Source organism: Fringilla coelebs (assembly GCF_963513975.1).
Source record: "Fringilla coelebs genome assembly, chromosome: 15".
In the NCBI taxonomy this organism is placed as follows: Eukaryota; Metazoa; Chordata; class Aves; order Passeriformes; family Fringillidae; genus Fringilla; species Fringilla coelebs.
The window spans coordinates 14,307,991-14,334,722 of record NC_140041.1 but is presented as its reverse complement, the minus strand read 5'-3'; the positions used below and the strand labels follow the sequence as shown (position 1 = coordinate 14,334,722).

General features: G+C 44.2%; 1 protein-coding gene across 9 annotated transcripts in view; it reads right to left on the bottom strand.

Moving 5' to 3' along the window:
* Window positions 1–26,732, bottom strand: part of SGCD (sarcoglycan delta) — a 306,126-nt gene that overhangs the window by 128,603 nt on the left and 150,791 nt on the right. The window contains exon 1 of one of the 9 annotated variants that reach the window (XM_084216004.1): window positions 1,310–1,331. The exons of 7 other annotated variants lie outside the window; for them this stretch is intronic. The gene's annotated coding sequence lies outside the window, so the exon portion shown is untranslated. Of the gene's footprint in view, window positions 1–1,309; window positions 1,332–26,732 lie in introns of those variants that run through there. One more of the 9 variants, XM_084216007.1, reaches the window with a different exon arrangement.

Here is a 26,732-nt window from a genome sequence, read left to right as displayed (position 1 = left end):
AAGCCAGAGTACATCCATGTCTCCTGTAGGATGCCCTTCCTGCACTCCAAATCCACAGTCTTTACTTGGCTCCAACAAACTCAACACTCTTCAGCAGAATTACTGGGAGAAAGCTCTGGTCCTGCCACATTCTGGATCTGCTGCCCCTTGTCCCTGAATTTTTGGGGTGCCACGATGAGTGATTGTTTGAGCCCTGCTGGATGCAGGCAAAGCAAACCGTGTGTCTGCTCCCATGAACCGCTCAGAGATTCTTAGCACCGTCCCATCGTATCACTTGATACCCTTAATTCATTCCTTGTTGAAAGGAAATAAAAAACACCACCACCACAAAACACAGCTAAAAAGCATTTTCAACACATCAAACAACACTGCTCTGAAAATCCAAGGCAGAGGCAGTGGCAGGGGCAAGGAAGTTTGAGAGGCGAGGCAGACTCCTCCTGACACCTCCATCCCTTGACGAACGCGCGCTCCCGAATCCCGAGCCCAAGCCTGCCATATAAGGTGCTGATATCTCTGCAAAGGCAAGACAAGCTTTAATGCTGCAACTAAAAGGATGAGAGAACATTGCCTAAATCTGGCAGGTCCCTAAAGAGGCAGCGAGCTTTTCATCATAAATGTTTCTTCAGTTATTTGGGAAAAGAAACGCAAATCGGAAGAGAAGTTGCAGAGAGAACAGCCCCTAAATTAATGTTTTCCCTCCTAATCTTCTCTACGTGGCTTCTGACCGTGCTGTCTGTTGCAGTTTGCTCATGCTTTTATAAGATACAGGGGAAAAAAAATACGCAGACAAATCACAAGGCAGTGATTATTACTGAGTTGCTGCCTCTCTTCATAAGCTCGCTGTACCAGGAATTGGCAAACAACCCCCAGACAAACACGCTTTCAACTCATTAAACAACTACAATACAATGCACTTATAAATGTATTTACTGTAACTGAGTCGCATTTTTCATCCAAATATCTGACTGACACGTGGTCCAGAGCCAACCCTTCAGCAGCTTCAGGTTATAGACACACTCACTCCCCAAAAAAGAAAAAGTTGGGGATTATTTGGGTGCAGCATTCCCTCAGCCAGAGACGCGGCGCGGGCGTCGCTTTGCCTGCAGCTTTACTAGCAACACAAATTTAGCCAGAAACCACCACCCAGCCTCAGGCTGCTCCCAACCCTTCGCAAATATGCCACAACTCCCCATTCTTGACTCTTTTTGTTTGCTGTAGGAGCAGTGTGAAAGCAAGAACCCCCTCTGCAGAAGCACAGAAGGAGGCGAATCCGCGCGGCGCTGGCGGGACGGAGCAGGGCAGCTCTTACCTCTCCCTTGGGATGGATGAACGCCCAGAGGGTGCAGGAGCCTGGGGAAGATGCAGCTCAGTGCTCAGAGCAGCACGAGGCCTGGCCTGTGCTCATGAGCTGCCCCTGTCAGATTTTCCAAGAGCAGAACTGCAGCCAAGTCCCTGCCCATGCCTGAAGAATTTCCTGAACAGCATTCCCGTTCTTTTTCTAACTGCTTTGAAACCACACTGTCTGTACTTCAATAAGGCTTTGTCAGGCCAAGTTACAGCTACTGGGCTGGCTCCAGCAAGCAATTGAAAACACATGTGTTTTGCATTAAAAGCCCCCTTCTCCCTGCACACATTCAGACACAGACACCCCCGTCTGCACCCAGCCCCGGAGCCTGCCTGCCTTGCCTTCGCTGCCATTTCGGGTAAAAGGAATAAAGGGATTATACTGGTGGAGATTTTCTTTGGGAGAAGGAAAAATGGGGTGGGAGGCATCCCATTCCCACTGATAACACCTCACCCTGCCTCCTGTGCTTTGCTAGTGTCATGGGCACTCAGGTGAACAGCAAGCTTTGCCAAATCCCAGCAAGCAAGGAAGCACAGGAGATAAAATTTCAGTTCACCACTACTCTCCCCTTACCTATGTCTCTTCTAAAACTATGAGAAAAGAAAGCATATTTTTAGCATCTCTAGACTCAGTTCAGCACATCAGAACTGCATCCTAATCTTGACACATACTCCTGTATCTGCTTATACTAAAAATAATACAACTATTTTTGAGTACTTTCATCCCTCTCTGCTTTCCAGCTGTCCTAACCTTTATAACCCAAAATATTTTAAGCACCTTGCATCTCTTTTTAAAGAGCATTAACACCGCTCTGGCAGTGGCTTAAGGAAAAGAAATAGAAGATATAATGTTATACCTTTAATCAGAACGGGTCCCAGTTCTTAATATCTGTAATCATTTCCAGGCAGCACCATGGGTCAAGGCAGCAACCGTGGGCTCTGCAGCTCGGGATGCCCTGTGCCTGGCATGTGCCTGGCAAGCAGAGCTGGAGTAGATGTGGAAGCACACATGGATGTCCCCCTTATTCCACCACGGCTAAGTCCCACCAAAGATGAAACACAGCAGCAGAGTTGTCAAGGTAACAATATAGAAAAGAGACAGTTTAAAGAGAGAGAGAGAGATTTTCCCCTCCTAATGCTCCTTTTCAAACCGTGCACTCCCCTTCTTTGGGGTTATTCTGCGCTGTGGTTTGCAGAGGTGTGGTGGGCAGGTGAAGTGTTTACAGGGGATAAAGGCAGTGGGGATGAGAAGTAAAGGGAGCTCTGATCCAGCACTCTCTGAAGGCAGAGGCAGCCTGCTGCCTTCCACGGGCTGTGGATTCAGTCCATGGCAAGGACTCATTCACCCAGAGGATTGTGAGATCTGCTTTTCACCCATCAGCAGCGAGATCTTACAAATCCCATGTGGGATGCCCCTGTGGAAAGCCTGCAGTTCACCCACCCAAGCTGCTGTGAGAGCTGCTGTGGCCACACCACGCTGGCTCTTGCCTGCACTTAGCCCTGCTACCAAAATGCTGTCACCTCCTTCCTGCACAGAGGCACACATGGGTCAGCAGGACTGCCCCAGTGCACAGGCCAGACGTGGGCAGCCTGGAGCAGCCCCCAAGCTGCAATCAGTGGGGATGGATCCAGACTAGGATGCTGTTCTGCAGAACACAGGACAGGGTGAAACCACACTGTCATCCTGCCTCAGTTTGCAAGACTTTCAAACAAAAGGCGAGTACAGGCACAACCACTGGTGCTGGCATTTCACATCTATTTGCACAGCTTGTGAGGAGTCAGCTTGTGCCAGAGCAGAAATCTGGATCACAGAGCAGAAGAACTGTCTGTGCAGCTCAGAGTCCCCTCAACAAACTACCACAGCCATGGTAATACTCTTTGGCTTGGCAACCAGCAACAGCTGAAACCAAAGGCGCCTGTACCAAAGTCTCTTGGTATGAATAAGCTGAAGCAGAAAAATATGAACTGCAGATTCACATAATTAGATTTTCAGTTGTACAAGACAATCAGGCATCTGCAGAGCTGTTTGCAAGATGATAGCAGTCCATGCCTTCTGTCTTAAATTTCCCTGTGGTCTTTATTCAGCAAACCAGCTATGGATGGGGCAGGCAGTAACTTCAGTGGATCACAGTGTGTTTTGAGTTAAGCACATGCTGTAGTGCTTTGTGGTCCAGGACTTTTTATGGCAGCCTGGCTCTGGCAGGATCCTTAGTCCAATCATTTAAGACATGGCAGTACAGCACTTTGAGATTACTCAGTTCTTTACAGAAATACAGTAAATCAGTGGGGTTCAAATTTTTCTTGCTATGCAGACCCCTAAATATTTGACAGAGGTGGTGCATTCCCCTGTAATCATTTCACAGACAGAGATTCCTACATACCTTACAAAATCCCCTCTTAACTTGTCATTTTTTCCCTAGGGGATAGTCCCCAGGCCTCCCATACATCTGTGGCCCACAGGCTGGAAAACTGCTGCTGGAGATAACTTAATCCCTTATTAAAAATCTAAATGATCTCCTCTGTTTATGTGATGTACTTTCTATCTTCAGAATATTTATGCGAGCTAGCAGCATGCTGGCAGGTAGAGACATGGGGAGGTGACAGCATTAATACTGCATTTTTTCCACTGGCATAATTAGTAGGCCAAGTCTATAAATATTTACATTAAATCTGTCAGGCATCACACCAACCTCACTGATAACTTCAGGGGTGTCTTACTGTAAACTGCATTAATGCCTCACTATTTTGTCATCAAGTAACGCATAAAATGCTCCTTCAAGCTAAGCCACTTTGAGTAGGTTGTTTTTATCTCTTTCTCATTTGGGTGCAGGGTTTAAAGACACTTCAAGCATCAGAACTGTGGCTCGGGGACTGTTCTATTTTTCTGTTATTGAGCTATCATTTGTATTAGTGCCAGCACGACCAAAAATAGATGAACCTTGCAAGCATAAACGTTAAGTTGATGTCGACATAACTATCTGTGTAACTGCTATTATTCCTCAGAACTGGCAGGGTTATGAGGATTAAAAAAACCTACTAGAGCTCCTTGGGAAGATGAAAACAAATTAACCCCCCTCAAAGCTCCAGTATCTTTGCAGCTGGAGACTGCAACACATAGGGGCTTCCATTTTGTGCAGGAGATCCAATCCACCTGGATCCATGACTTACTACATTATGAAGAGACCTACAAAAGACAGGAAGAAAAGTTCCTGCTCTACCATTTATACCTGCCCTCACTTTTGACAGCATTTTCTAGAAGCAACTGGAATTTATTTAATATTTACTGCTGAATTATCAATATTCATAATTAATTTCATTTAACAAATAATATCTATTTGCATACAAAATGAAACTTGAGATTTTAATGCTGTGCAAATTTCCAGGAACTCTCTCAAGCACTCCCCAAACCTTCCTAAAAAAATTCAGGGCAAACCAAATATGCAGAAAGAATCAGCACATAAACGCAGGTGTGGGTGCACCTGCAGTAGAGGAAGAAGTCAAAATGAAATTTTTATTATCTGAAATAATTAAGCAATCCCTTGGTTTGAGCTTTCCTTCCAAATGACTCCTTTTAAAATCCATTAAATCTCTCGAAGTATCACAATAGAATAAATATAAATGTTTAAATATTTTTAATGTCTCAACTGAAAGAAATCATCTGCCAAATTATTATTATTTTAAATCACCCTCAGCCTTGGAGCCTTTTAAGAGATCTCTCGAGTACCCATGTGCTAAGGGAGAAGCCAAGACTCATTTCAGCTCCATCTCCTTAAATGCAGAATTAAGGGAGCTGATGGATTAGAAAGTTAACTATTTTGGGTCAGGAGCAGCAAGCTGAGGGAAGGCAGCTATTGGCATTCCTGATGGATTCACCCAGCCCTGAGCATGCAGAGAGGAGGGAGGGCAAGTCCCCAAACTTGTGTGGGGAGTGGCAGCAGCTGTAGAGGGGGAATGCTGCAGTGAAGGGAGAAAACCCTTCCCTCTGTGTGTGTGTGTGTGCAGGGAGTGAGGCTGACTTGATGGCAGGGAGCAAAACCCTGTTTAAGTGCTGGGAGTGCTGAAGGCACACAGGTCATCAAGTAATCACACAGGGCTCAGATGGGCTTGTTGGACAAGTGCAAAGGAAATGGGAGAAAATGAAATCTGTGTGTGTGTGTGTTGGAACATGGCTGTGTGCTGGAAGCAGCCAGACCTGCAGTGCCTGCATCCCCCTACGTCCTCACCCACTGCTCCAGTTTCTTCCCAGGAGATAAATATGGCTACTTTTTAGAAAGAAGTATAAATATAGGACTGGTCATGAGATGCAAGATCTGCTAATTCTTGGAGACTAAAGAAAGAGGGACAGAGGTGCTCTTGTAGACAGGCTCTAAATTTCATGTGGATGAGAAACTCCAGTATCAAGCAGAGGTGACCCTGGAGACCTTGATTCCGATGATGCTGAGTTATTTAGATCTGAGTACTAAATCTTCCCCTTCTATTCATCCCAGACTTAGCAAACAGTGCAATAACATAAGCAAATCAAAGGAAACACAACAAAAAGTCCTGGTTTCATAGTAGTGCTACAGGTGAGCTGGGCAACAGCAGGTCAGGGCAGGAGTCAGTGTTGCTTGCACAAGGCCAAAAACACAACAGGAGTTCAAGAGAAGGACTGAGCTTTCATGAGAGGCCAGACTCAAGGAGATGCTGCTCAGGGTCCGGAGTTCAGAAACATTCACATCTCTGCTGCTGCTATGAGACAAGGATCAGAGTGGCAAAAAGTCATCACCAAAGGCACCTTCCACTGCCCAGGCTCAGGAGAGCCGTCAGCAAGGGAGGGTGGAGGATGGCAGCACCCAGAACAGCAGCAGGCTCAAACTGCCCTGTGCACACACTGATGTGCAACACCTACACTGCCACCAGCCTGCTCCTTTCTCCTTGGGGTCCAAACCTGCAGACTCCCTGAGCCCACTTGCAGCCTGCAGTGTCCCAACCCTAAAGCTCTGTGCCATGCTCCTCTCCCCGCAAAGGCTGCAGCAGTGTTTACCTGTCAGCCAAAAAAGCCACAGCCAGGACCTCACCCAGCCCACCCCTCTGCCCCAACTGCTGCTTTGTAATTATTTTGATGATTTCAGCCATTTTCAGGCTCTTCTCAGAAATAATTTAAGGCCAGCAGAGCTTGTTAATAGGTAGAATGGAAAGTGTTCCTTTTCATTTCTCTGGCAACATTAATGTAATTATCCTGAATAATTCTCAAACTACGTGGGCTGTAATTTCAAGGCAATATTACCATTACAGAGCCCTGTTCTTCCAGCCAGCATGTGTCATACTTCCCATCCAGAGGTTATTTATCAATAATCAGAAAGGTCTTCATTTACAAACAATAGGGTCTCTCCATTTGCAGCATGACAAGGGAGCAGGATGGGTGTCACCAGGCAAAAAGATGTGCCATGTCCCTGGCTTCTACTCCTCTGGCATAAGAAATGCAAGGGGGGAAAAAAAAAAACCCACTGCAAAGATTAATTCCATACAGATATAAGAGCAAATACTCAGTTGGCAAGGCCAGTAATTGTTCTACTATTAAAGTCTTAACAGTATCCAAATTCATTACTCTTATCTGAGCAGCCTCAGGCTCCGTTCTTTCAGAAATTAGGTTCAAGGCACAGAGCTGCTCTCTGAGCTTTGCTTAGATATGTGCCCTGACCACGACACACCGTCACCTCAGCCTGCAATAATCATCTTCTGGGGGAACATTTCAGTTTTTCTGCTAGGTCTGTTGTAGTGGAGATTTTCTGAGTATGGACGTGCCACTCTTACATGTGATGCAGAGCAGTTTCTGGTCAGGCAGAGCTGTTCAGCAGCCTGTGCTCATCACAGCCTTTCCCTTTCCAACCCAGACTATTTTTATTCTGTCAAGAAAGAAGCTCTGCTTGTACTTACACTTAGGTATCCTATTATATCACAAAGTTTAGCACCACCCAATGCTCCCAAATTTGGCTCCACAGAACAATTTCTGTAGGCAGCAGATCTGTATTTTCTCCAAGCAATTAGCAGGACTCTTGCAGAACACTAACAAGGCGGCCTGCCAGCCCATCAGCAGCCCAGGACAGAGCCATCTGTTTTAAAGAGCTCTGGGGTGTCATTCTGGACAGCAACACTTCTGCATGATCCTGTGAGACTCCTGAGATGGGCAGCAGTGACCTTCATCCATAACACCTGACCAAAGGAGAACCCTTGCCCTCCTCCTCCTGTGGCAGCATCAGGCTCTTGCCATCAGGCTAAAACTATCCAGATCACACTAGATTACAGCTGAAGACATTTCTTACAATGAGAGGTCCCTGCACCCATGCTGGACAGGGCTTTGACCAGTCTGATGTCATTGAAGATGTCCCTGCTCATTGCAGGGGGCTTGGCCCAGATGGCCTCTAAAGGTCCCTCCCAACCCAAACCATTCTGTGATTCCAAAACCAGACGTACAACATCCACTCTGGAACAAGCAGCAAGGAGACAACAGATCTGGTAACCATAATAGTGAGCAATCTTTGGCCAAATTTTGAAAATTCTTCCTCTGTGCTTATATTCTGCAAGAGGTGCTAAGGCACGTGCTGTTCATAAAGCAGCTCCTGACAGAATGCAGACACTTGGAGCTGTAGCACATTAAAGAATGATATATAAACAAACACACACATATTCACATATTTTGAGCTTCAACAGAGAATACTGGGGAAGGTTTTAAAAGCTAATTCCTTAGAAAATTAAGCTACACTGAGATTGTGTCACAAGGAAGGAAAAAAGAGAAATAAATGCATGCTTATATGTCAGTAATTACCCCTGACCTTTGCCAGAGAACTCAGTGTGGCAGAGACATATTGGTGAGGATGTGTACTCCAAGGATCATGAAAAGGCCATTGTGCAAAAATTCCAGACCTGGATTTCTCTACAGGGATACACTCAAGGGCCCCTCAATCTCAGTATCTCTGCTTTGGTTATTGGCAGGATGGCACAAAAGGTAAAAAGGCATTTAATTGGGAAATCCCTTTATTTTCGTAGCTATTACCTCTCAGTTTCCAAGAGGATTCCTTGTGCTCTCCTATACCCAAGCAGGTTTTGGAGCCTGGGCTAGGAGGATTTCCTGCATGTTCAACAGCATCAATAAAGGTTGCAATATCCAAGAGAGTTGCTGAGACCATCTGCACTTGGTCTGCTCTCCTCTTCCAAACATTTATCTGATTCAGCAGCTGGGGAGGTTTAACCCTCGCTGCAATGTCAGAGGGCTGCTGCTGCTGCTCCCAAATCTCTCTGTGACCCCACGAGCAGTGCTAAAGGGGGCTGTAAATGTTTGCTCCCTTCAGAGTACAGAAGAGAGAATCAAATGTCCTGTCCCTTCCTCCACAGAGCCAGAATACAATTTGGCTCCTGGCTTTATCTCTTTATCCTACAAGCTCACAGCTGTGGTGCTGGATTCCTTGTGAGCACAGAGACCCCAGCAGCCCCACCAGCACCACGCTGCAGGAATCTTCACTGCAGAGGTAGAGGAATGGAATGAAGTTCCTCTTGCAATACCCATTTCCATATGGCAGAAAAATAAAAGGCTCATTTTGTGACTCCTCTGCGTGAGCAAAACATCCTGTGGTTTGGCAGTGACAGGATCTTCTTTTCTTTAGTAGGACACAGGGAAAACCTTGCCACATTCGTATATTTTGAAGTGGAATTTCATCACTGCTGTGATTAATGTCAGCATCATTTCTGCCCTAAATTCTCCATTCCCTCAGGCTAAAAATACCTTCCTGGATTTCTTGGTATTATCCAATAAGAATCACAAAGGGAGAGAGGGCAAGGAGAGGAAAGGAGAGAGAGGTGCTTTTTGTCTTTCATCCAGACTTTGTTTTTGGGCAAAGCAGCTGTCAGGGAGGTAAGAGAGATGTTCCAAAAAAGTGAGGGATTTTACCTGCCCACATTTCTCCTCAGGTTATGACAAAAGTTTATGTGGCTGTTTCTCAAAGAGTAGAAGAGTTTTCATGTCATGCCTCACTCAGAGGTTTAATTTACAATTGTAGTCTATGAAGTCATAACTTTGTAAATTTAAAAAGTTTATTTGCTTCTGCATTTTTTTTTAAATAAGTGCCCTTGTGTCTTATTCTCATTTTCCAGATCTGTCCTGCCTTTTCCATTTCTGTGGGTTGGGGACATGCTGAAGCTGGTAACCTCCCCCTCGACAAGAGCAGGAAACATGCAAAGTGAAAAATTAAATCCCTTTCCTACAAACCACATTTCCAAATGCAAAGACAAGGCTTTAGAGGGGAAGCCCCATGAGAAGCAGCTGAGGTCACCAGGTTTGCTCAGCTTGGAGAAGAGGAGGCTGAGGTCAGACCTCACCAGGGACTGCAGCTCTCCCTGAGGAACAGCTCGGATCCCTGCTCTGGGTGACAGTTACAGCACCCAGGGAATGGCTGGAGCTGTGCCAGGGGACATTCAGGATGGAGATCAGGAAAGGTTCTTCCCCCAGAGGGTGCTGGGCACTGCCCAGGCTCCCCAGGGAATGGCCACAGCCCCGAGGCTGCCAGAGCTCCAGGGGCATTGGGACAATGCTGTCACACACAGGGTGGGATTGCTGGGATGTGTCTGTTCAGGGACAGGAGCTGGACCTCAATGATCCTTGTGGATCCCACACAACTCAGGATATTCTGTCATTCTACAGTTCTAATCAATGGCTGGGTGTTTTTGTAACCCCTCACCTTACTGGAGACCAGCACAAGAGAAATCAATGCAGAGCATTTAGCCTCAACTGTCTGTGAAAATAAACACACGCGTTTAAGAAGTGTGATATTTAAGTCACAAAAAATGCATTGTAGCAGCGGGGTTAGATGTGAATTCTGCAACAACTGTTTCTCAGTTCCAGAGCATCTGGCAGGAGCAGCACTGGGCTGTGTTCACATCAGTGCTGCTGAGCAAAGCCTCCCCCCTCACCCTGCAGCTACTGATCATCCTCATCCTCATCCTCATCCTCATCCTCACACAAATCTGGGAGCAGCTTAGCACGGTGGCACATCAGTCTCCATCCTGGCTGCCACATGGAGGTTAAACTGATGTGCCTGCAGCACAGGAGCACAGCCTGAGCCTTTCTTTCTACCTCAGTCACTCAGGTGGTTCCGAGGCTGGAATGGGAGCAGGTGGGGGAACACGTGTTGGGAGCACGGTCTGGAGCAGTCACTGAGTTTTATGGGTTCATCATCCCAACACATAAACCTTCTCCCAGCAGGGCTCCTTCTCACTTCCTTGTTTTTATTATTGTACAGCAAGATCTGAACAGCAAATCCTCAAAGGTTAACAGGCCTGTCCAGAAAGTGCAAGAAACAGACAGGCTACAGTCCATGAATTTTAATGCTCTACATGACAACAACATGCTATTTCTGTACTGGAGAGCAGCCCACAATCAGCTCTATTTCAGTAATTGTGAGAGATGACAGAGGCCAAGGAAAGGTGCCATAACAGCTGTAAGACAACCTGCCTGCAAATAATAGTAGAAGACCACCAGAAAAATAGGAGGGCAGAGAGGGGAAATAACACAGCAGAGGAACCCAGCAAGGACACTTCCACCTGCAAAAGCCTGTTGCTGTGCTACAGCAGGTCAGCACGCTTCAGATGGTGATGCCCATGGGAAATTGGTGCACCTTCCTTCCAGAGAGAGCCCTGGTGGTGTCCACCTAAGAGAAATGCCACCTTAATGCTGGAAGTTACGGGTTGTTGCAAGCAAAAGGACAGAAATGCACCCACACACTTCCCACATCCACTGGATGCAGAAGCTGGCCTTGTGTTTTGAAGCAAGGTCCTGAAACACCTCTAAACCAGCATGCTTTAGGAGGTATTAAAAAGAGAAGAGAAGAAAGCTGGCTACCTGTGTCCAGCTCTTCATTCACTGCAGTGAGTCTGCACCACAAAAATGCCTCTCACACCAGGACCCAGAGAGTGCTTAGCCCTGTCTGTCCCCAATTATTTGCATTTCTATATAAAGACAACCCCAAGGATTCCTGAAAGATAAAATTTGTCACAATTAGGTGTTGGCATTTCTTCATAATTGCCTTAAATACTTCAATCTCAAGGAAATGTGGTTGAAAATGCAGGAAAATTATGCTGATTAGTTGCTCATAATTAGATAGATTGAATAAAACCTGGTGCTTAGCATGTTTTGCATTTATATAGTCTTTATAGAAAATTAACCTCAAAGATATCTCTATCATTTTTTAGTCCTTTGCTATCAAGCACATCTGATCTGCAAAGGATCATCTTCATAAACAGACACCTCTTGAGGATTGCTTAAAATCATTACTGTGCCCACAAAACTGTTCCCCCAGCATTCCACTTCTCCCTTCTGCCATTTATAAATAACCCTTCTGGTTATTTATGAAGGAATAAGTCTTATTTCTATGGTGGGGTGAATGTGAGGGGGAAAAAAAAGGCATTGTCCCCCTGCTCCAATGTCTTTCAACCAGCATTTGTCCAAAACTTTTGTCCAGAATGTTACCTGCTTCTTGAATCTAAAAGCAAGGACAAATATGCACATCTCAGCACAGATGATGCCTTCCCCAGGGAGCACTGATGAAGACAGAACCCTGGCAGACCCATAAATCCTATTGCCAAAGGTTACTTGTGGATGGAACTTCCTTCTCCTGGTCCAGATTAAGAAAATCTCTAGGACTGACTGTTTTCCTATGCAAAATGGTCCCTTGTCATGGAAGTCCTGTTAATTTTCTTGGAGCACACAAAACTAGCTAAAAATGCTTATGTGGACTTAAAAAGACAAAAGATATTTATGGAGCTTCTTTCTCTGCAAAGCAGTCAAATATGTCTTCAACCCTATATGTAAGCATCTCTGTTTAATACTCTGAGTATCTGCATTTTTTGTCTCTGTGTGTGAAATTTTTCTTCTCCCTTCAGAGCACCATCCCTCTTTCTAAGCCAAGAGAATATGAAATAAATATGGTACTGAATATAAACAGTGCACAATATAAAAGAGCTTCTAAATTCAGAGTCAGCTGAAAATATCAAGTTTTTCTTTCTCAGTGATTGATGCCCTCTAGAAGAAATAATAATTATATGGCAAAAGGAGGAGGAAAAAAAGCATGTTGAATAATATAAGCATTTAGTCAAATCATAACTGAAACACTGAGGGGAAAAAATGCTTTAAAACTGCTTAGCCAGAAAAAGACAGCATTATCTGTAAAATGGATGAAAAATAAACCCCCTCCAATAAGAAAAGAACTTCAGAAATTTGTTATACGCTAATGCCATCTACCAGACATCAGTGGAAGTAACAGAGAGAAGTGTCAGAGAAACAACAAATACAGCAGGGATTAAGTGAGTACTTGTGCACAGCCCCAGGTCTTTATTTTCTTAGCAAGTGCTGAATTCCAAACCTTGTTCTACCTTTTCTGTCTTTCTTAGAGAAAGGACTCCAGGGCATCCATGAATGCAAATATTTATCATTTCTTTTAATTGGCAAGGCTGCAGAATAATCTTTGAAATTCCCCTCCCAACACAACTTTGAGGCACAATATTTAGCTACACAACTTTGAACTGTTGTTATTTTTCTCTTGCAAGCTGATATTCCCTTATGCAATGAAAAAATCCTTATTTTGTGTCAAATTCCACATTGTCTCAGGGCCTCTTCAGCCCGCCCTGACTGTCTTGATCAGGGACTCCAAATTCAAAGAGCTTTACGAGTGGTTACACTGACACTTTAATCTCAGTCTTTACCTGTATGTGGAGTTTCCAAGGGCTGCCTAATCACTGTAAAGAGGTTTCTACTTCTCTTGTAGTCCCAAATGGCCCCTGATTTACAGCCAGCTCCAAACAACACCCCGAGGACTTGTGCCAAACTTTAACAACACAGTTGCTTTCCTAGGAGAAAGTTTTCCACCTCCACTGAGGATGTACTTTTCCAACCCAACCCTTGGGTTTTACCAGGATCCATCAATGTTCCTTTTGGACATCCACCAGAAATAAACAGCCTGTTCAGTCTCAAAACTGAAAAATGGATGAGGTGCAAAATCTGCCACTGCCGTGCCATGGACACAGTGTCCATCTGCTGATGCAGAAAGGAGGAGACAGATAAAGCCACGTCTAAAACCAGCAGAGCACAATGTGCACCTGAAGCATTTTGAGAGGCTCAAGAACACTTCCATTTCAAAAGGAACATCATCTGCATATGTGTTTGTTCTTTCAGACAAAACCTCATCTCTCCCTAAACTTACCTACAACCTACCCCAAACTTCTACCTAAACTTACACCAAACTAACAAGATTTGTTTGACTTTCAGTTCCTAACATGTCTTCAGGAAAATATGCCAGAAATTCTGACAATTGAAAAGAATCTAATTTTCTATTTAAATGTATTCAGATCAACAACATCTCTTTGCATGAAATTTATCCCCTGTTTTTTAACCTCTCAAAAGAACTCCCCAGTTTTCAGAAGAATTTACAGATACCAACTAACAGAGGCACGACCCAGAAATTCTGCCAGTATTTGTCTCTTTCTGTTCTTCCAGAAGAGCAGAAACAAAAGCTTTTTAGTTGCTACACTTGGTCTGTGTCTACACTGGAAAGGTTCAGTGATGAAGCCATGCTGAATAGCCACTGATTAAGAAATTGCAGCAGTTCTAGGAGCTGTGTTGATTCAAGGTGAGAGGAATTGCACCGAGCTGGAGTTAGCTGGCAGTGCACAAAGAGGAATTTCCATGTTGTCAAAAATTTTCCACCGTGTCTGATTCTGGCATTATTTCCTACTGGCTTGCTAAGAAAAAACGAGCCCTCATCACACTCCTCTGGTGCTTTCTTTGCTCCTTGGATGAATATTCTGTGAGCGCAAATAAAACGTTCAACAGCAGCAATTTATTTTCTGTCTCTCACAGGAAGGGCTGGAGGCAACCCTAAGGAGCTGGAAGCAGATTTTCACAGCCAAGCCTCCCTGCCAGCTCCCAGTTCCTCTCCTCCTCCTGCCCTTTTTCTGTGAGATCCCAGCCACAAGCGTGGTGCTGGTCCTCAGCCCCATCTCTGCAGCTCTTAGAGCCTGCCTGACCCTTGGGGAATTCAGCCACGAAGACCCAGACCCAACATCCCTGAACCACAGAGAGAGGATGCACAGGCAGCCCCAACCTGGGCAGAGAATCAATATCAGGGAGGAATATCTCAGTCTTATTGCAATACAAGTCCAGGATTTAAACAGCCCATGTCAGAAGAGCTGAGACATGCCATAACAAAATTTTTATTATCTATCCGTTGGGCTTTTAAGCTTCCAGCTTCCCAGAGTAACAATTACACTTGAAACCATAAACTTCTCTTTTCCCTTTGCCTCCAAAACAGCAAACACACAGTGCAACAATGCTTAAGCTTGTTGACTCTCTTCTCTTCCAGAGCAGCCACTGCCTCTGTTTTGCTTTTCTTTTCTTTCCCAGGGTTCTGGCAGCATGTGGGTTAAGGGGACAGTTATTTGAATGAAAGGCATTTCCAATAAATCAGCAGATAGCAAAAGGGAAAAAGCACTAGAGTAATTTCTTCTGCTCACAATTTCATTATGTTCTTGGCTTTGAGCCATTATAAGGTAAATCAGTCAAGTCATGTTGCACAGACATTTCTGAAAGAACAGTTTTTTAAATCACTTGGTAAGCCACACTCCTTGTTCTGAATGGAGAATCCTGCTTATTTTGTATGGCACTTTATGCCCATTTAAAAGTCGTGAAAAGGGGAGCTGCAGTCAGAGCCAGAGCTGTGATGTGGCTGCAAAGAGCACATCATGGAACTGTCCCCATGGATGTCCCCATGGCCCACATTCTCCTTTCCTTGCTGCTGTCACCAGACCTGATGACAGCATCCCAACAAACAGACACACACCCCCTCTCCAGTTCCCTTTTGGCAACAAACCTTGGGATAATGCTGACCAAAGAAGAGATCACTACTTGCAGGACCTTGGCCTAGGCAGGTCTGCTCAGCTGGGGACACTCCCCAGGGCTGTCCCCAGATTTTCATTTCCATCTGCTGTTCTCTCACCTGTCAGGAGCTCAGAGCTCCTTGGCAAACAGGGAAAAATGCCAAAATGCCCTCCTTTCACCCCTGGGGAGGCTGCCCTGGGATGAAACTCCCAGAATAAGGAAATGGAGGCTGCTGGCAAAAATACTACAGTTCTGACAGTCTCTTCATTTTCTTTCTCCCCCACAACACTGGGTGATCAAGAGGAGGCAGGACAGTGGTGCAGCAGCAGCAGAACATTGTGGAAAGAGAAATGGAGAATGAAGACCAGGCAAAGCCCACATATCTGCACATGGCCTTGAAAGCACAGCTCAGCCCTGCACAAACTGTCTCCCAGCCATTTTAATAGCTTCCAACTTCACACACCATCATTAATGTTCAGTATTTTTCCTTTTAGCGCTCACAGCTTTCAACTAAGTGTGTTCATTCAATTTCCCCCCATTCCCACATTTTACCCCCCCCAAAGTCCCCAAAAGTACCTTTACCTTCATGATTTGGAGTCTCACAAAATTTACTGAAAAACTGAGAATCCGTTATAGAAGCCACACATAAAAGCCAAACACACCCTAAGAATCTCAATTTAACCCAGCAAAAGCATCCTCACAGGCACTCCAGCAGAGAGAAATCCCAATTAATGCCTTACGCAGAAACACAAGCTCTTCATGCTCAACCCTCAGATTCCGAGTGGGAGCCCAGTGTTTGCTGAAACAAACTGTGGCACACTTTAAACATCTAATTTCTGACTGTTCAGAACAGAGTGATGGCTGCTGGCTTTTTGCCCCCCAGCCATCCACCAGCCTCTCACCTGGCCCAGGTTAGCACAGCAAGCAGCTTCTGCAGGAGGCAGAGATTCCTCCCCAGTTTCTAAACCAGCTGACAGACACTTCCAGCTGCTTTTCAATGCATATTCCACTGTCAATCAAAATTACAGGGTATAATTAAGCAGGTAACAGCCAAGCAATGTCTGTCTTCTACCCAAGAACCCAATGAACAGATTAATTTACAGTGAAATAGAGTAAGATGAATTTCTCTAAAAATAAACCCCTGAGAGACAAGGTACCATCAATTTCTTTCCTATCTCGTAGCAGGTTAAATATCGCATTTTTTCTGCAAAGTGGAGTTTCAGAAGTTGTCAAGAACTCAAACCCTTCTGTACCATCCCATATTAATAATGGTGATCTCTGCTCAAATTGCACATTCAGCTCCTGGAGGCATCAAGGGCTCCTTCAGCCCCATGACTGGGATAACATAAATGGCACCAGGTGTCAGAAGGATGATGAGGTGCCACACAAACCATTGCAGAGTTGACAGAACCTGCCCCAAGCTGGTTTTAGTTTCCTGAGACCTTCTAAATACCTTGCTCTACCTGACATTTCTTTGTGCAGTAGGTATTATATTCACTTTGCATCGCTGAGCTTTAATTACTTTGACAACTTGCAGGGGACTTTTTAAATAATAATTTATTTAATCAACAGGTTTTTTTTCATTGTAATGTTTGGTAGCAGCAAGAGATCATGCTAAGATAATGAAAAGCATTGGAGCAGCTGAAAACTTAATTAAAACACGTAAAAATTAATTACACTGCTCATCATTGATTTTGTCTGAAAAAGCTGATATTGCAAATAGGAAATCAAAAGCAAGGAGGTCATGTGGAGAATCACTGATGCAAAAGTGATATATTCCAGAAAAAATACATCCACAATGAGAGGAGCCATTCACTCCAGGTTGACAATTCTGTGCTGAGCTGAATTCCATCCCACATCACTAAATTGCCAATCAAGCATCAATAAGGGGGCTGATTAAGGTGAAGCCAGAAGAACAGAGTAGATAGAATATGACTGTTATGTAGGTATGTGAGATCAGAATCACATGATCAATAAAACCAGCTTTTACAGGATCTTTTTCTGCCTCTGTACCAGAAAAAAACCTCAAAAAACAAACCAAAAAAGAGTTCAGTAGTATAACTATGAAATGTCACTCCTCAGGCTCTCCACAAATGCCTGAGATGTGTGCCTGGATTAGGACTACACACTTTGGTGCTGCAAAAAGGACTTACAGCATCCCTTAATGTCCATAAGTAACCAGGACCTGCTCATGCCTGCATTCAGTCCAGTGTTAGGGAGGCAAGGGGAGCAGCCAGGTGTTCTTACCCCTTCTGCTTTATTCTGCAAAAAAAAAAAGTACTGTCCTCTGCTTAAATAATAATTCTCTTTCCCTCCTGTCAGTTCCTGAACTTGTTTATAAAGCATATTATATCCTATTTTCAGTCAGCAGAGCCACTTAGGTACCCTTTGAACAAAATATCACAGTACAGAAAGCCCAGCTTGGTATCAGCATAAATTTTATCCACAGCTCTACCTTTGGGCAAGTCACTTAACTACTCTGAGCCTAAAGCATGGAATGAAGGAAATACTGCTTTATCAAACTCAGCAGCAAGATTATCTAATGCTATCTAATATTTATAAAGCACTTTCTGATCCTGCAGTAAAGACCATGGAAATGTAAAGAAGAAGTGACCCAGATAAGGGTTAAGAGCAGAATCCTTTTTCCAGTGAGAGCTCTCAAATGACCTTGCAATGTTAGGATTTATTTTCAAGGCAAAGGAAGACCTGTCAGGTCTAGGAGCCATGTTTTGCTCTAACTGCAGATGACTTGCTATCAACAAGGAAACAAGTTTAGTCACTGATCCAAATGTCAGGAGCTGCCAAATCAGTGCTCTGATGAAATGTCAGGAACGCTAACGTGGTTTCAGGGCTCCACTGATTTAACAGCCAAAATGGAATCTGCTCACATTCTTTTACTCCTCCAGGAAAATTACAAATAACCAGAAATAGATACATTATTTACCCCTCTTCAATTTCTTTGAAATTGAACAAACTAAAAAAAAAAAATCTAAACTCGTAAATATTTCCACTTCTCTGTTTTAAAGGAGTCTGATCTCCACATGCTGAAGTTCAAGAGTACAAAGATCTGATTTCATGAGAAAACTTAAAAATTCGAGGGTTTTCACACACCTGTAACTGCATCTTGTGCAGTCCTTCAGTCAAAAGGTGAATCATAAGGCAGTATGTGACATAACAGACTGTTCAAAGGACAGGAAGAACAAAGCAGACATGCTCAGAAAAGATAATTGTATACTTTATTTTCTCAGCCAACAAATAAACTAAAACCAAGCCACAACAACTAATAGCTTTTATTTAAATTCATTAACCTAATCCCAAAGAAATCTCTCTTTTGGTTAAAGCACCCAGATGTTTCCAAATAAAATATTTAAAATATTCGTATGCTGTGGTCAGAAATACTCTGTGGGGAAAGAATGGCCATCAAATCCTCGTTGTAGTACAAGAAAAGCGCTGAAGAATTTCAGTGCTGGGAGAAACTGCACATGCCTCACATGTTGGGCAACTGAAAGAAATTCTGCCCCAGCTATTAAACACAGAATAAGAATCCTGTGTAAGAACAATTCCACAGTGCTCATTTCATTGACTACACAGGTACAACTAACCAGACCCAAAACCATCTCATTGTTAAGAAAAGGATTGTGCTGCACTCCCCCCTTTGCACACGAGGACTGGCAGGGACTCACCTGGAAAGGAGCAGCAGGAGCAGGCAGGGCTTTGCAGGAGCAGGAGGGGTTTGCTGCTGAGCAGCAGGGATGGTATTTCCCATGGGAAGTGTGTTGATAAAAGCTGGCTGGGTTATTCCCAAAACAGAACCCCCACAGCTGCCAGCAGCACCCACAATCTCTGGGTGACACCCTGCAATGCACTCACCCTGCGCTGACACCGACTCGAGCGCTTCTCACAGACAGGAGCTTGTGTGTGCAACATTTAATTGGTCTCAAGTTTTGGCTCATGCTTTAAGCTAATTATCTGTCCTGCACTACACACTGAGGAAGTCCTACTGTGGAACTTGAAAACCCAAGTAACATCCCCTTGCCAGCATGGCATTGGTTCATTTTATAATTCAACCTGGACAGCACTTCCACAGGAGTGAATATAAAAGTATCTCCTGCCAGGAGAGCACTGCCAGGTCTTTTATAAATACTACAGAAGTTTCCTAAGCAGGTGGCCCATCAAACTCAAATAATTGATCCACATCAGTTAGACCTGGAAATTCAATAGTACAGCACATCATTACAGCAGTCAACATAACAGGAAAGTCCTTGTGGTTTCCCCTCCAGCCAGCACTTGAAAGGAAACTAAAAAGCTCTGCTCTCTTTTCAGCTTGCCATATGCCTCCTTTGAGGTTTTCAGGGGAACAGCAAATACTAACAAGCCCTGTGAGAGACCCCTCCTCTAAGACTTACCTGCTTTTCTGAAACATAACTTCAGTACAATATTCCCTTTTCCATTATTGGAAACAGCTCAGTGTGGACAGAAGTAAATAAATGTACCTGGCAGGTTCAAGCAGTGCTGTTAAACGCCCCATTTCCTTATGGAATGCAGAGTTTTAATGGACAGCTTTCCCTCCATCCAACTTCTCTGCACACTTCTCCTGGCTGCTCTGCTGTGACAGTGCAGGTACTGAAGGGCACTGGCTCATCTCCACAGGTGGATTGAGCAGCTGAAAATCACTGCTGCCTCAACCCCACCTGCCAGAGGGACAAACAGCCCAGCAGGGACACCTCTGTGGATGGGGCACCACTGCTCACAGCCTGATTCCACCTACAGAGGTTCTCCCTGGCCACACACAGATGTGATTCTGGATCTCCTCCATCACTGCACCTCCCTGACTCAATCACAGCCTGATAATGTTGGTTATCATTTTTGCTTAAGCATCCAAGCCCTAAATTCCCAGCAGTTTGGCTCCCTGTGAAGTAGTGAAGTCACTCACCAACTATACATTAGGACTTAGAAAAGATAAAAGTGATGTCTGAACCACTGCAAGCACAGGAGAAAGTTCTATCAGCCTTAGTCACTTCATGAATTATTTATTGAATTTGCACAGGAAAGTTTTAGGAAATACAGCTATCAAGGCAGTAGCCCACAGCCTGTACTTTGCCTGTAAGAGCTTTCAGTGCTACCAGCAGCCAGGGAAAATCAAGAAGTTTCCACCAAAACAGTAAAGAAAAGCAAAGCCTGATCCTAAATATGGTGTTTGTTCCTTCAGTATCACATGCCCATGCCCCAGGAAAGGTTGCAGACCACTCCATCAAGGAGATATCATCTACCAAACTTACTTCTTGTCTTGTGATAAGCATTTCTGTTCTTGGGGGTTTTTATACTCATTTGGAAACCACATCAGCTGCTATACACATAACACTTCCACAGATGACTGCACAAGTTGTTTCACAACACTGCAAACAGTGAAACAAGCTGGGTAGGCTTGCCAGGCAGGAGAGGAGGGCTGGAGATGCTTCTCCCTGCCAAACTCAGCACCACCAAAGACCCATCACAGCACAGCCTGAGATTCCTGGCTGAAAAGCAGCTTCTCCACAGGTGCTGAAGTGAGCCCAGGGACTGCAGCAGGAACAGGAGCTGGGCACCCCCAGGGACCCCTTGCTGCTCACTGCCAGGTCCCAGCTCACAGGCAAGGAAATGCTGGCACTCCAGGGAACAGAGGGGAGAACTCTCTCCTGCCATGAACTCTCTTCTGCCATCTCCTCCTCTTCTCTGCCCTGAAGGATCCAGAGCCCCAGAGGGCTGCAGAGGGTGAGGAGCTCTGTCACAGCCTGTGACAAGCCCAGGTGTGGTGATGGTTTCACTGCTGACCAGGCAGATCACCTGCAATGCCAGTGGAACCTGCACATGCTGGGACCTTTCCCAGCTGAGGAGGATGCTGCAGACAGCTTGGGCACTGCAGCGCTGCAAAAAACAACTTTGGGAGCTTTGCTGATTGAAATCTGGGTGTTTTTTCTCCCCCCCAGCAAATTTTAGGCAGTGTTGACAGCGGGATCAGACCCAACATCCCACTGGTGCCAGGAGTGATCCCAGGGCAGCTCTTCACAGAGCTCACCTGGGTTCAATCACCTTCCCTGCTCCCTCTGATACCTCGAGGGAATCTCGGGTGCCTGTGCTCCCACCTAAACCCTCCAGTCAATCTCATCAGTGTCAAAGAAAGTCAGGGAAGGTCAAAGAACATTAGATGAAATGACATCAAGCCTTTATTTTCCAGCTTCCACCTCCATAAAATAGGTATAATCATACTTACTTACTTTCAAAGAGAATTGTAAGGCTTAATTAGATAATTAACATGAAAGTGCCTTTAAAAAGCCTATGTATACACAAAGCTCTACTGTATTATTAGTGTAGGCAGGCATGGGGAGCTCTTAGAGATTTTCTAACAGGTTATTTGTTATTCAGGGAGAAGTCTTTAGCTGCATACAGCAGTAGTATAATTATTATCATCAGATTCACTTCCTAAAGATATTTATGAAACACTGTGGGAAAAAAAAAAGGCATCCACTTAAGCAGCACTGAGCTGAGGTTCTGTTTTGTTGCACATGCTGATTAGGAACGTTGTTAAAGTGTTGTTTTGCCATAGTGGAAATGCTGGTGCCAGGAAATGTAGTTATATGCTTGTTACTTGAATCATCATTATTTGGATATAATTGCTAGGTATCAGGGATTTCAACTCCTTTTTGTTTTTATCTGTGTTTCTTTGCAATGGGATTTTTTTTTTTCTGGAAACTGCTGGATCATTATAAGAATGTGCAAAAACAGGAATCAGGCTCACACTGTTGATTTTGACTGTACCACACACTCAGGAGTTTCTCTCTCCTGTGCACTGCATAAATATGGTCTATATATTTAAAATCACTGAATTATGACCACGAAAGTGGGGACTTCCACCAGGCAGTAACTATGTTATTCTATATAAATATGCAAACTACAAGTACTCCACCTCAACTGTAGTACTAGGGGTGGGAATAAGCAGACCAAATTTACTCTCTTATGTCATACAAATACTTCTGTAATCCATACAATTTCCCTTAAGACCCATGTGAGGAGGATTTCACCCTATGAACCTATTTCTTTGGTTCTTTTCCAACCAAATGTCATGGTAAACTGTATCAGGTTCACATGAGTATCATACATCTATCCTCAGCAAATTTCTCTTGACTGATTCCCATACAAATTAAAATCAGATACAGTCTTATTGCAGATATGTCTGCAAGCTCAGGGCTGGGCCCTAAAATATTTCATCAGATCTGTTTCTTCAGAAGTTTCAGGACAGCCCAACTATTGGACCCAGCACAGCTGCTCTTCAGTACCTACAAATCAGGCAAACTCAAGATTGCTTATCCATTAAAAAAAAAAAAACAAACCAAACTCTTTACAGAGAAATTTGTACTGTCCATTCTGTTATAGCTTAAGGAATGAAGATGTCAATTCAACCATCAAGTTACAGAGGCTTTCATCTTTGCTTTGTATCAGCAAGAACAAGAATTAGCTGAACAAATTCTTTTCAGAGTGATGGAATAATAAAATTGTCAGGAATTGCATTCACCACCTTACAGCTTCTAATAGTCCAAATCATTATTTGTTATTTTGAAGAAATCAATATAGCAACATATTCCCCAAAGAGAAAATATCTATAAATCTCATTTGCAATAACAAATTTAATTTTTAAATCTGTTCATTTTGATCATTCTCCATGATTCTGGTACAAAACTGGGCAGAAAATGTGTTTCCACCCAGCTCTAATTGAGTAGAAAACCCTCCATAAAAGAACAGGAAAGGAATCTAAACAACATCAAATATTTATATCATGGGAAAACATCAAGAGATCTTTTTTGCAGCTTGTACTGTATATATTTTACATGTAAATTAAGCTGAGTGGTTCCTCTTCATAGCTTCAAGCTGCTGCTAATGCTTCATAGATTTTTCAGGCAGACAAATATTGGTGAAAAGAGTTTTATAACCTTCATACTGAAGATTTATGATTAGATGTGAACTGGAAGCCTAATGCACTGACATGTGGCCTTGGCTCAGTCTCATTATAAAGTAATCTGTATCCCTGGTATAATTGCTGTTGTTTGATTGTAAATCATCTCTCCTTCCATGCAGCTCTGCCACTTTTGATGTTGGTGAAACACACGGGATCTGCTGGTACTCACAGGGCTTACACCAGAATTAGTGTCAGCTTGCATTAAAAGTGTTGCAGCTTTGGAAAGTGTTCAAAACCCTCTGGGTTTTCCTCTCTTTCCCAATGCAAACTGGCATTGCTTCTTCCTGCCCTGGCTCCACTTGTAAAAATTATCTCTCTGCTATTTTAAAATGCTTTCAGTTGCTTCAGTTCAGCCCTTGCACTGCTCCTGCTGGAGCAGCACAGCCTCACCACCACCATGGGGAGAAGTGCAGCACCTCCAGCAGCTGGCAAGCCCCTTGTCAGCAATTCACCGAGATTCCCAAACAGCTTTACACTAAATTAATGCTTGTGATGGAAACGTGCCAATGCAATTAGAACACGGTGCTTACACTGTGACATTTTCTATTAGCCAGGAATGGACGCCAGGTACTGTGCTGCTACGAGGGGCCATTAATGCACTGGGCAGCCACTTACCCAAAACAACAGACTTCAGCAGGAGCAGATGGCAAAGCCCTGCACTTCTCCTACCTGCCTTCAGCCTCCAGTCCCTGCCTGGCTGCAAAAGCAACTGTGCTCCTTTAAATCACAGCCACCACCGTAATTAGCAAAGCCATCATCCCAGCGGATGATTTTCAAGCTCATGAACTATTGAAAAGTTTAAATGGTTTTCAAAGGGAGTTAACACATCTTAGAGGGCAGGTCTGTGGTGCTCTAAACAGCATTGCTGGCTCAGAAAGTCTTTGCAAAGTACAAACTGTGAGAAATGAGGAGCATATGGCCTGGGATGGATCACTCCATCCATCCTGCTTGCTGCTGGTGTGTCAGCATCCCCTTCCAGTGACAGATAAAAGTAGAAACGTTCTGTGCTTTATCCAGACTGGCACCGTGGTTCTTATGTCTCCAGGAATAATCCCTCCATGAACAGAGCAGGTTAGAGGGTGTTCCACAGAGCCAGAATGTGGGACAGGGCCACAAAGCCAACCCAGCACATCCACACCCAGTGTTTGACAAGAGAGAGCTGCCCGTGACATGTTCTGCACCTTCCTAATGGGAGAAGGGGACAGGACCCCTAACCTGGGCCCATAAAGCCACATCTGCTTTGAGATCTCTGCTTAAGGCTCACTGATGTGCCTGCTTGAGCACCTTACTGAATTCACTTGGATTTATCAAAGCAACTCAATAATTTATGGAGCTAAAGCCTAAAAGCAAGAGTTTTTCTTGTTTGACCCAAAGGTGCACTTTTTGGCTCGCAGCTGTGGAAGGCTGATCCTCTGTTACAGCTCAGCCATCAGGCAAGGAAAAAGGCACATTCTCATTGCACTGTACCCAATAGGTGCACACAATTTCTTTCCTCACTGTTTCAAACAAGCAGTGACCTCCATCTGTGTTTGCTACTGGTAAGTTTGGGAAAAGATTCAAATATGGAGAAGATTATCTGTTTTTAAGAGCCAGTCTTTAGCTGGGATTTGTTTCCCTCTTGAGGATCCTTGGTCCAGTTCCATTCCCTCACAGTTTTCTCTGCATAAATCTCTCAAACACAGGCTGGTCTTGCTGGGTTTCCTCTGGAAGATGCTGCACTGGGATGGATCGTGCCATCAGTGCAGTGCAACCTCAAAGAATTTTTGCAGCACATGTGGATTGTACTCTCTGTTCTCTACAAGATATCTTCAGAGGGAAAAAAAAGTCAGCAAGGATTTTTGGCAAGTTGATGATAGAATTCTGAGCTGGGGAGAGAGGAGCCTCAAAAACCCCCAAAATTAGAACTGGGCTTTTTTGAGTCATGGCTGCAATTCTGAGATGCTGTTAAAGGTGATGGCAGCCACAGGGCATATTTCAACAGCACTCTTCCTCCTCAAACTGTCTTAAATTCCAGCTAACTCTGGGCATCCAGCCCAGATTTCCTGAAAATACCCCGTGGCAAAGCCCAGGAAGGGTGACCTGACCTGCTCTCTCTGGCTCAATTCATGCTCTTGATGCTGTTTTGCCCCCCTCTTCACTCTGGAATACCAAGTCCAGAATGACAGCAATGACACCAGCTTGCACTCACTGAAGATCAAACCCATGGTTTTCTTACCCTTTTAGAACTCAAACCATTAAAGAAGCAAATCACCTATAACCACAATAGCTCCATTATGACTATACAAATTAATTTTAACTGGAATATATATTTACTGTGGAGAACATGTGTATATACACACTCAGAAAGCTATTATGTATGGAAATATATTTGAAAATATTTGCACTACGATTATTTCTTCAGCTCCAGTATTTATCTCTTAAAAATGAATAATACATTTGAGAGATACTTTTCATTTTCAAAGCAGGAATATTATGCTTTGCTTCTGACAATGAGTAAGCAGCAGGGATTGCACCTGATCTGTCCCTAGAGAGTACATTGCTGCTCTGATGTTAAATCCTGCAGATGGGAAGAGCAAAAATCCACCCAATTCCACATCACCTGCAGTGATGGCTTTCCTAAAACTTCCCAGTTAACCAGGACATCCAACCTGCTCCAGGCCATCTTAGAGAACCACACATTGGAAGGTGACCCTGGACAGCTTTACCCTGCCCTTGCCCCTCATTTGTACTGAGGAGCTGGAGCTCAAGGAAGAGCCAGCAACAAGAGGCAGGGGGATGCTGCCAGCAGCAGGGGAAGAGAGAAGGGAAGGAAAAGAAAGTGTTTTTCCCTGTGAGTTGGAGGTTCTGGGGGTACTGCGTGCTCAGAAACGCCAGGAGCAGATGGCAATGACAGACTTTTTTCTTGGTTTTCCCTTTTTTTTTTTCTTGCTTTCCTGAAGAGCAGCTTCACAGAACTCGACATTTACCCCAGACCTCAACTTTCCCCCAAAGAACTCCCCCTTCATCCTGCCAGAACTACAGATTTTTGACTTTGCTGTTGTTGCATGGGGGATGTCAGTGAGAGCAGTCTGGAGAATATTCCTGTGGCTTTCCCCTCTCCCATTTGTTTCAAACTTTTCAAAAGAACAAAACCCCCATCAGCCTTGCAGCCTGAGAACCAACATCACTCCCTTCAGCATAACCTCCTTCCTTGTGGGCTTGGTCAAGTGGAAAAAGAGAGGAAAATCCCATATGAGAATTGACCCAAACTGGCACCACCTCACAGCTGGTGGGAAGAACCAGGAAAAATTACATGGGAATTTTCAAAAAAATTTTAACTATGGTTTTTATCTTGCCTTTTGAAAATCTCAGTGTTTGCTTTATGTTTTAAGCCTCTGTGCAAAGAACAGCCTGAGGGAAGGACCAAAGGCTGGTATTCCAGAAAAATACTTCACCCTCTTCCTCCTAGAGCCACCATTATCCCCTCAGCTGAGTTTCCACCAGTGGGTTCATCACCCT